The sequence below is a fragment of the Silurus aristotelis genome (assembly GCF_946808225.1).
Source record: "Silurus aristotelis genome assembly, chromosome: 21".
In the NCBI taxonomy this organism is placed as follows: Eukaryota; Metazoa; Chordata; class Actinopteri; order Siluriformes; family Siluridae; genus Silurus; species Silurus aristotelis.
In genome coordinates, this window is record NC_139594.1 from 18,861,976 (window position 1) to 18,872,304 (window position 10,329).

Below are 10,329 nucleotides of genomic sequence, written 5' to 3' on the forward strand. Positions count from 1 at the left end.
AAGAGTACTAATATACATTTTACATAACAGTAAAATATTTGTTTGCTCCTTTCTCCTTCCTGGATATTGTGTTACAATTCGAGTCTGTTGCGATTTGTTCCACATTTTGTGTCTAGAATCCGTGTTTTTAACGTTCACAAGCATGAGCGAAGGCTTCGTCTAACATGCCAGTACCGTTCCTTCCAAACATTTCACAGCAAATAAGCCGTATTGCATTCACTCAATATGTTCTCGAACGGCGAGACTTCATTAGCGCTCCATTCCTTAATACAATGCCGTATGACTTTATGTCACCTGTCAAACGTTTACCTTGTCGCCAAAGTCGAGCTGCGGCGTCGTGCGTTCCGTTTTCTTTTCCTCCTCTCCAGAAGCAAAAAAAACAAGTTCGAAAAATGAAAACAGTGTACAATTTTTTCCACTGCATGGATGAGGTCACCTGTAATGATCCCTAAAATATGTAAGCGTTCTCGTCTTTTTCCAGCAGCCCGCCCTCCTGCTGTCGCAGATAAAAATCATATTAATGACGTTTCGCCGGGAAATAACGTTCGCACTGATTTGTTTCAACGTTGTCGCTAAACTGATTGATTATGAGGTGATTTATGTTTTAATATTAAACGCAGTCGAGCTGGAGCATCTAATATAATCCTCCGTTTTAACAAAAACAACTTAATGAGCTGATAAAAAAAAGGTAACGATCAGGTAATACAGATGAAGGAGCTGATCGGCTGTAACGTGTATATAGTGTACACTGAGCGTGAGGACGCGTTCAGGTTTGTGTGTGTTACGAGGAGTTTCGCATACGTTACGATGACAATTGTAGTTCGTAAATATGATAATCAATAATTAGTAATAGAACATGCGGGCCACAGAGATCCTGCGTAGTAGAGATCAGCTCGTTCCGGCCTTCAATAAAACGCAGATCAGGGGGAAAAGTGGCGGGGGGGGGGGTTGAGGGGAGCGTCTCAGTCTTCCGCCAGGATTATTAAATTGAAAGAAAATTTATGGCTGACACTTTATAACAATTAATCAGGAGAGCTGATTAATAAAGTTATGCCTGCCTCCACCTCCTCAGTTAGGGCAGAAGCAGGGAGGTGAGCCGGGCTGTCGTCACGGACGGGCGTGTTGTCATTTCCATTGATTAATGCTGCACGGTGAGAGGACGCTCCTCCTCGAGCTCATGCTGCTTTAACACTCACCCCCTAAACACAGTGCAATGGGGGGAGCGTGCATTCGACGACTCCCGGTGGCACAACAAGACATGCTAACCTGGAAGGTGTGTGTGTGTGTGTGTGTGTGTGTGTGTGTGTGTGTGTGTGTGTGTGTGTGTGTGTGTGTAGACACACGTGTGCTCAGCAGAACAGGAAATCTTTCATATGGGATTTTAAAAACAATTTTAAGGAACGTCACCTAGTCAACTGACAACCTTGTCAGCATGATTAGATGAGTGTGATGAATTAGCTTTAGTAACATTTTCATAATTGCGTTTGGGTCATACGGGTGTGTGTGTGTGTTTGGGGGGGGGGGGGGTGATGGGGGGGAAGAGTGAATGTGGTAGCAATGTACTTAAGCTGAAAAAAAGCTTCAAATTCTAAGAAACTATTTTAAAAAAGGGGTGAGAATTGGCAGACACTGAAGTCTAAAGCTTTTTCTTTTTTTTCTTTTTTTTGCCCGTCTGACTCCGATTTCCTGACTGTAACCTTGAGTGAAAACACAGCGAAGCCACATTGACGAGGACAGCATCCGCATTCATGTTCCTGCCTGCTTTTGGATCAGCTCCGACGGCCTGGGTGGCTCGGCCTGACCGCGCTCTCTGATCAAAGGCACGAGGCGTATAAAAGGCGTTTATCTGAGTCAGTGTGCAGCTCCTATTTCTGGCAGCGAGGGCAAGGACTCGCTGGATGTGAGGAGGGGAGGCTTGGCTGAGACGGTGAGAGCGCTCGGGTGCCTCCATAAACCAGCTCCTATAAAAACAGACCTTTCACTGCTTAATGGTGTTCAGCAAAGCCAGAGTGTCGGCTAATTTTAGCTCCCCTCTTCACAAAAGCACTACGCTGGAGGCTTTAACGTTCACCTACTAGCAATAATTCTAGTGGGACTCTCGGTGTTGTTGCTTAAACCATATTGATCGCTGCCCAGTTTGCCATTTATAGTAGAGCGGAACAAAATACTAATAATTACGAGCGGAGAAGATAAGAAGCTGATTTTACTTAAGATTTTACTTATATAAAAAGGATGGGAAAACATATATATAAATTACTATTTCTTTCTAAAACAATACAATTTCTTAAAAAAAAGATAAGTATAGTGAAGTGAAAGAGAAAGAAAAACAGAAGAGAACTGCTTATCTCTCTCATGTGTAAATCCTCTGTGCATAAAATCTAGTTATAAGTTTATATATATATCCACTCTTTTTCCATGTACATCTCTACACATGAGACACACAAGAGACATATCAGTTCTTCAGTACCACAGAATTATTTAAGTGATCTTTCTTTCCTTTGCTACATGAGGAGCTTCCACTTCTGCCCTCGGGCTATATCTGGGGCTGAAAAAGAAATATATCAGCCTGTTTTGTTCCTCTGCATGGCCTTATAAGGAGAAGGGTGTTTTTCTTCATATTTGTGATCCTAAATTGTTGCTTGTTATTATTTACGGCTGGGAAAATATATCCCGCTCTTGTCAAAGCACAATTTTTTTATTAATTTTTTTTAAATGAGAATGGGTCCTATGCAAGGTTTTTAAATCCATCTGATGTTTAGAAGACGTTTATACAGTTTAAAAAGAATAAAGAAACTGATGTTTAGTTAATAATCTCGGGAAAGCTAAGGTTTGCATGCCCAAGGGCGGTTTTATAGCGCTAATGTAGTGTGTTCAGGTGTAAGTCTAGAGTGTAAGTGTGAGATTATAGATAGTGATACTGTGAAAAAAACACATATCTTCTCTTTATATGTTTCTCTTATAATTCTTTCATGTGCTGTGACTAGCAGTAGCATCCTCTCAGATGTAATATTCATTCCCCATCCTTCCTGTTATATGTGATGTTATAACTCTGACGGATACACAGTTCAAATCGGGCGTATGGTATCGAGAGCTTTTCATTTTTTTTATTTATTTTAACTCACATTTTGAATGGTACCTCACCCGCATTTTATTTTAGACATTATACAAATGAAAATAAATTGTACAATATAAATATTTTCCCATTCTTCATTCCAAAAAATGTGTGAACCAGTGTTTGCATGTAACTGTACTTACTCATGTGATATTCAGTTTACACAGGTGTAGGATTAAATCAATTCCAGATAATGTATATATATATATATATATATATATATATATATATATATATATATATATATATATATATATATATAAATATATATATATATGTGTGTGTGTGTGTGTGTGTGTGTGTGTGTGTGTGTACATATAAAACATTTGTTAATTGTTTCTACTGTATATAATTCAAATCGCATTTTACATCAATACATAATGTTGTAATATAATGCCTAATATTTGAAAAACACACATACACACATACACACACATTTCACATCATTACAATGTCTAAGACCATGTGTGTGTGTGTGTTTGTGTGTGTGTGTGTGTGTGTGTGTGTGTGTGTGTGTGTGTGTGTGTGTGTGTGTGTGTGTGTGTGTGTACATATAAAACATTTGTTAATTGTTTCTACTGTATATAATTCAAATCGCATTTTACATCAATACATAATGTTGTAATATAATGCCTAATATTTGAAAAACACACATACACACATACACACACATTTCACATCATTACAATGTCTAAGACCATGTGTGTGTGTGTTTGTGTGTGTGTGTGTGTGTGTGTGCGTTTGTGTGCGTGCAATTGCATTGTGTGTTTTACTGCACATTTCCCCAGTCAAGGCTTTTTTGCACTTTGTGGTAATGACACAGGCAAATGTTTCAGGGCTACTAGAACCTCCTTAATGGCTCAAAAAATGCTAATTTCTGCCGAGTTTGCATAAGCATGGCCAAACAAATGATGTGCGCCGAGAGCACGCTCACACTGAATGACCAAGGTCTCAGGGTTCAGGAATAATATGTCGCTTAGGTTCTGATGAATTCTGGGAGCTGATCATAAAAACGGGTCCTTCAGGTTTAGAAGAAGGCACACATCTGATTTACTGAATGATTATGTACACTTACAGGTCGTTTTAATAGTAACTTTTACAGTTTAACTGCTCATTCTACAATTTTAAACGATTTAAATCTTACACAATACAGGTGTGTAGAGTTGACCAAAAATGGTGTGCAAAACAAAAAACATCTGTGGGTAATTCAGGCTATAACTAGTACAGCAGAATCTCAGAATGCATATGCTGCTTCTTATGAAATGACTTCATTGCATATATATATATATATATATATATATATATATATATATATATATATATATATATATATATATATATATATATATATATATATATATATACTATTATATTATAAAAGTACAAATATAAAGAAATATAAAAAGTTTATTTATTATTTTGATATAGCAATTTATTATCATATAACATTTAATTCAGACTAGTACAAATGTGTTTTAAGCTACAAATGAAACCAATGCACAGGAGAGCGATTATATATTTAAATCATGTATCTTTAATTAGTCACCATACAATATTAATGCAAAATAAAAACAGTGAAAAAAACACACGCTATGTAATGTGACACATCATAAAAGCGGTCCTTATCAAAAATATGGCCCATGGGTCATTTGGTTATTATTATTTTATTATTATAAAATGGCTAGTGATGAACATATGTAATAAAGAAAATCCACACAATAATAAACATCCAACTCTCCATCACGTTCGCTGGTCTATCAGGACTTCCAGAACCAACTCTACCGATAGATTATTTAATGCAGTGCTTCAGAAATTACACAAAAACACTTTAGTACATGAGCATGAAAGCACTGCGAGCATTTATTAGATTATTCAAAACCTTTCATATATATATATATATATATATATATATATACACACACACACACACACACACACACACACACACACACACACACACACACACATCATTGTTGATAATGTTTCTAGTTATTAGAAAACAAATAAAGTAGAAATGGATCTAGTGGGTTTAGCAGGCAATTAAAAACGACGTGCCACATCTGGAAATATTTTTTTTTTCTTTTGAATGTTAATACTTGTGGTATTGCATGACACATTATTATGTTGTTTAGTACCACAAATATTCAGAAGTAGACTCAGTGAAACTGAACTTTTGCAGCGCATATTCACTATTATGGTCTGTAGCACATTTGCTTACATTATGATAAAGTCAATCGAATTTGTAATCATTTGTAATTATTTCCATGCAGTTTTCTACAGATTTCACTAAACATATATATATATTAGTGGTGCAACGCTTGGGAAAATGCTTTTTATGTCACGGTTCAGTTTAATTTCAGTACAGTTGGGGGGAAGAAATGCAAAACATAAAATTGCTTGTATTTTCTTATTAACTCAGTTTATTATTATTAATATGTGTAATCCATAATAAAACTACTTCAATTAAAATGCCTGCTTGGTTAAATAATATCTAAAATAATATTTTATAAAAATGTAATAGAATAAATCAAATTAAGCAATATACTTTTTAATTATATTGATTAAATTGAGTCATCAATTAAATTAGCACAAATTAAAATCATTAAATACAATTAAATAAATGGAAAATGTTTGTTGTTTACATTTGCTAGACCCCATTTGGGTAATATAGATGTGTATATAAGTGTGTGTGTGTGTGTGTGTGTGTGTGTGTGTGTGTGTGTGTGTGTGTGTGTGTGTGTGTGTGTGTGTGTGTTTTACATTATTTTTTTTCTGAAGATATGATCTACTTAACTGTTCTATTTATTTCAGCATCATTTAATAAATGTCTTCATTCCTTCTATCCTTTATTCATTCCCCCCCATTAATATGTGGAGAGAAATTCTTGAAACTGGACATAAAACGTTAAAGCCACGAGCCACTTCCTGGGTATGGATTCTTCAGTGTTTTGATGCATTCAACGAATGCAACAAATCTTATTTCTGGTATGGAGTAAGTTGCCACAGTGACAAGTTGAATAATAATAATAATAATAATAATAATAATAATAATAATAATAATAAAATGCACTCAGGATAAAGACTAAGCAAAATTGTGGTCCGCCACTTAATAGTTTCCTGAGGGAAAATGTGTACCGAACCAAAAGCCCTGTACCGAAAAATCTTATTATGAATACCCTACCGTTACACCCTCTATATATACAGTACAGACCAAAGGTTTGGACACACCTTCTCATTCAAAGAGTTTTCTTTATTTTCATGACTATGAAAATTGTAGATTCACACTGAAGGCATCAAAACTATGAATGAACACATGTGGAATTATATATTTAATTATATACATTACAAAAAAGTGTGAAACAACTGAAAAATGTCATATTGTAGGTTCTTCAAAGTAGCCACCTTTTGCTTTTCAGGAGTTCCCCGAGAGATGCTTGGCACTTGTTGGCCCTTTTGCCTTCACTCTGCGGTCCAGCTCACCCCTAAACCATCTCGATTGGGTTCAGGTCCGGTGACTGTGGAGGCCAGGTCATCTGGTGCAGCACCCCATCACTCTCCTTCTTGGTCAAATAGCCCTTGATGCCTTCAGTGTGACTCTACAATTTACATAGTCATGAAAATAAAGAAAACTCTTTGAATGAGAAGGTGTGTCCAAACTTTTGGTCTGTACTGTATATATATATATATACACATACATTAGGCCTGTCAATCGATTAAAATATTTATACACACATTTTTATGTGTTCTAAATGTACCTTTCATGTTTTTTATATTCTAATCAACATGTGCATTTACAAATATGGATGCTTTATGGATGCATGTTTATTATTAGTGAAACAAAACACAACATAGAGCATGAAGACTAAAAATTCATCAGGACGCCAATTGAAACTTTTGCTCTGTTTCCACACGGACGGTTTTAATTGCCAGATGTGTTGCATCATTGTGAATTTTGGTGCTGATTGGGACTTTGTGCATCAGTTAAACAAATGTTTAGTGATTACAAATACATTTTTTGTGTTTATTATTTTTTTATATCTGAGTAAAGAAATGACAATACGTACTCATATTCATATTGGTATGGTATATTTATATTGCTATATTAGTGTTTATTATACAGTTTATTAGTTTATTATTTATTTATTTGTTTTTACGGTCCAATACTATTTGAGCCTTGCCTCTGTTCTTGTGCTGATATGCATTATAGTGAAATTTGTAAACTATATAAAAAATAAAGTGTAATAGCAATTTATATCTGTAAAGCATCACATACGCATTGCTTAATGTTGTGCTTTTAAAAACTCGTGCATGATTTTCTTGCAGCGTCTTTGTCATTTGATGTTTGCACTGCTGCCGCTGTTTCTAAGTCGCTTCACTACATGTGCACATGATCTCTGCAAACAGTGAGGGAACAGTGAGGTTTATTACACATTTATTACATAAGCAGGTAGTACGGTGTAGAGACAAGTCATGCACTATAGTGAACAGTGCCTTATAATACTATTATTATTCCCACATGGCCAAACAGAGATTAAACTAAAGCAATAACCACAAGTGTGGATTACCAACACTTCAATAATGCTCATGTTCATGACATGCCTTTTTAGTACATTCATCAAAACCCTGATAAGGGTAAAGTGTCACGCTGGAAGGACTCGGTGTGAGTTTGTGAGGTATAAGGACTTCCTGTGAGTTTCTTCATCAGCACTTAGTTCAACTTCAGGAGAAATGAGTTATGTAAAGCTGTGATGGGTCACACGCTGACTCGTTCTTCTGAGCAGCCTGACATTTTAATTACGTTCCCTTATCTGATGGATTCTCACTTAGTCCTCACTACACGTCACGCCAGCTCTAAATTGTTTTGTTTTTTATATATATATTTTTATCATATATGCTTACATTCAGCTTGTCAATGAGACAATGAAAGTCATTCGGCCCAACTTTAAATGAACTTTGGAGAATTTCTTTATTTAATTTACATGATAAAATCCAGTGTACACTAAAGTGACTGTGAGAGGAGGGATTTGGTTCCCAAGTGACCCAATGTATATATAAATGTGTATCTAATGTTACCTGGACAAGGCAGTACTATGAAGTAGAATTAGCAAGAGTGCAGTGTTCTGCTAATGATAACAGATCATTGACTGAGGTATTTTATTGTAGTTTATTTGCTTACATCAAATACATTAATTAAATATTTATGAGATGTTTAATATTTAATTCCATGTTCCTACTTGAGGTTATTAAAACAAATGAAATACTTACTGCGGTAAATAAAGAGTGTAGTGTATTCACTATAAACTGCATCATTCTAAATCTTTATCGTCTATTTTTTTTTTATCATTATATAGTACTGAAAATAATGCTTTGTTTATTAAATATTCCTGTGGAACTGAAGAACTGCTGCTCCTCTCATCTGTTTCAGAAGCAGATCTACGTGTGAAAGATCACAATATATGCACTTACGTTTTGTAAGCAAAGCGCAATTATCAATACTAGTTTATATATATATATATATAATACAAAATCATATTATATATATTTGCAAAAAGGAAATATTTGGGAACACATCAAATTCTATAAAAGATGCAAAATTATGGAAATGTTTTATATAAAAAAAAAAGTATTGACTAAATAATATGTTAGTGTATTCATTCTAGTGTATTATATTCTTTATTATATTTACTCAATTTACCGTGCAAATAATTTGGGTGACTAACTATCTATATCTATATGTATCATTATTAATCTTTAAAATATATACTTTTTACAATTTTATATGTATTTTTGTATTAACTGAAAGTCAAAGTCTGAATTTTAGGGATAAACACAATGACTATGGTTTTGTGCCACACTTTTGTAAGTCATGCTGAATAAAGATGTCTGCCAAATGGCATAAAGGTAAATATGTATGTATACGGAGCTGGTAAACAGGTTCTGTGTTTCGAATGCTTTGTAGAATAATAAATATTCTAAGATCAAGCTAAACACCCAGGTGCTGATCTTTTTCAGGAAGTTGTTTGAGAGCAAATGGTGGTTTTTTTTTGCAATAGAGAGTTCTTACACAGATATAAAAACAATCTATATAATGAGTTCAATGTAAACGCTAACATCAAGTAGAAGCGGAAAATTGAAAAGATTATGAATGTCGTGCCGTAATGGTGAAATTAATCTTGTCTCTCTCATATATATATATTTATATACACACACACACACGTGTGTATGTGTGTGTGTGTGTGTGTGTGTGTGTGTGTGTGTGTGTGTATACACAAAACCAAAATAAATATATACGATACATAGGTGTATGCACACAAACACACACACTTTATTATATATTTATATAAATATAATCCCAATACATAAACTTGTAGGATTGAACTCTGGTGTCTAAAGTTTTTTCGCAGCAGTACCTCACACATAAACAATACTACATAGAAATAATATAACACACTATGTACTGCAGAAACTATGCACATTTTAATCCATTTTACACACCTATCAAAAGCATACACAATACACAATTGTCAATGAAGTCATAATCATCATATAAGCATAAGGACCTCTGACCTTTTCCCGTCGCCATTATGTCCGCGCTCAACAACGAGGTCATCGTCGCCTATAAAGTAAAAATATTCGACATGTTTAGATTCAGGAAGACTGAAATGAATCCTTTTCTCGGTGTGAGTGAAACATGATGAGAAATGACCTCTGCAGCCTTGTTTTGACCTACACAGACTCGTACAAATGTTTTAGGTGTGGGGTTTTTATTTGGCACACGTGCAGAGACCAGTATATCAGCTTTCCAACGAGTACCATAGAATTCATAAGTATGGAAAAACTTGTTTTTCTTTTCACAAGAGAACGCATCATCGGTGGAAAAGTCTCCGAAGGTTCCTCGAAAAATATAAACAACATGCTTCTTTGGTACTCTTGGAGCTTGTGTGTGTCTATGGACCTGCACAGTGATGATGTAGAGCTCACAAGCAATTCAGACAAAAGGATGTTAATCTAATGTAATAATCCGTGCATGCGAACGGACAGATGGGCAGACGGACACCCTGAAACATTTACCATGTTTCATTTCCAATCCCTGCCCCAGCCACCTTACATTGAACAGTTCCAGCATTAACATTTTGTGAAATTGGAAACACCAAAAAAGTAAAAAAAACAGCGTTCTGCATAACTGCAGAGTGAAAAATAAATCATGAACAACTAGCA

The 10,329-nt window shown here is 35.0% G+C and overlaps 1 long non-coding RNA gene across 1 annotated transcript in view; it reads right to left on the bottom strand.

Moving 5' to 3' along the window:
• Nucleotides 1-6,801: 6,801 nt before the first annotated feature.
• LOC310716565 overlaps nt 6,802-10,329 on the bottom strand; it is a 6,210-nt gene continuing 2,682 nt past the window's right edge. The window contains exons 2-3 of the long non-coding RNA XR_014530620.1: nt 9,679-9,727; nt 6,802-8,544 (exon numbers count right to left, since the gene is read on the bottom strand). This is a non-coding gene — a long non-coding RNA (uncharacterized lncRNA). The remainder of the gene's footprint in view (nt 8,545-9,678; nt 9,728-10,329) is intronic.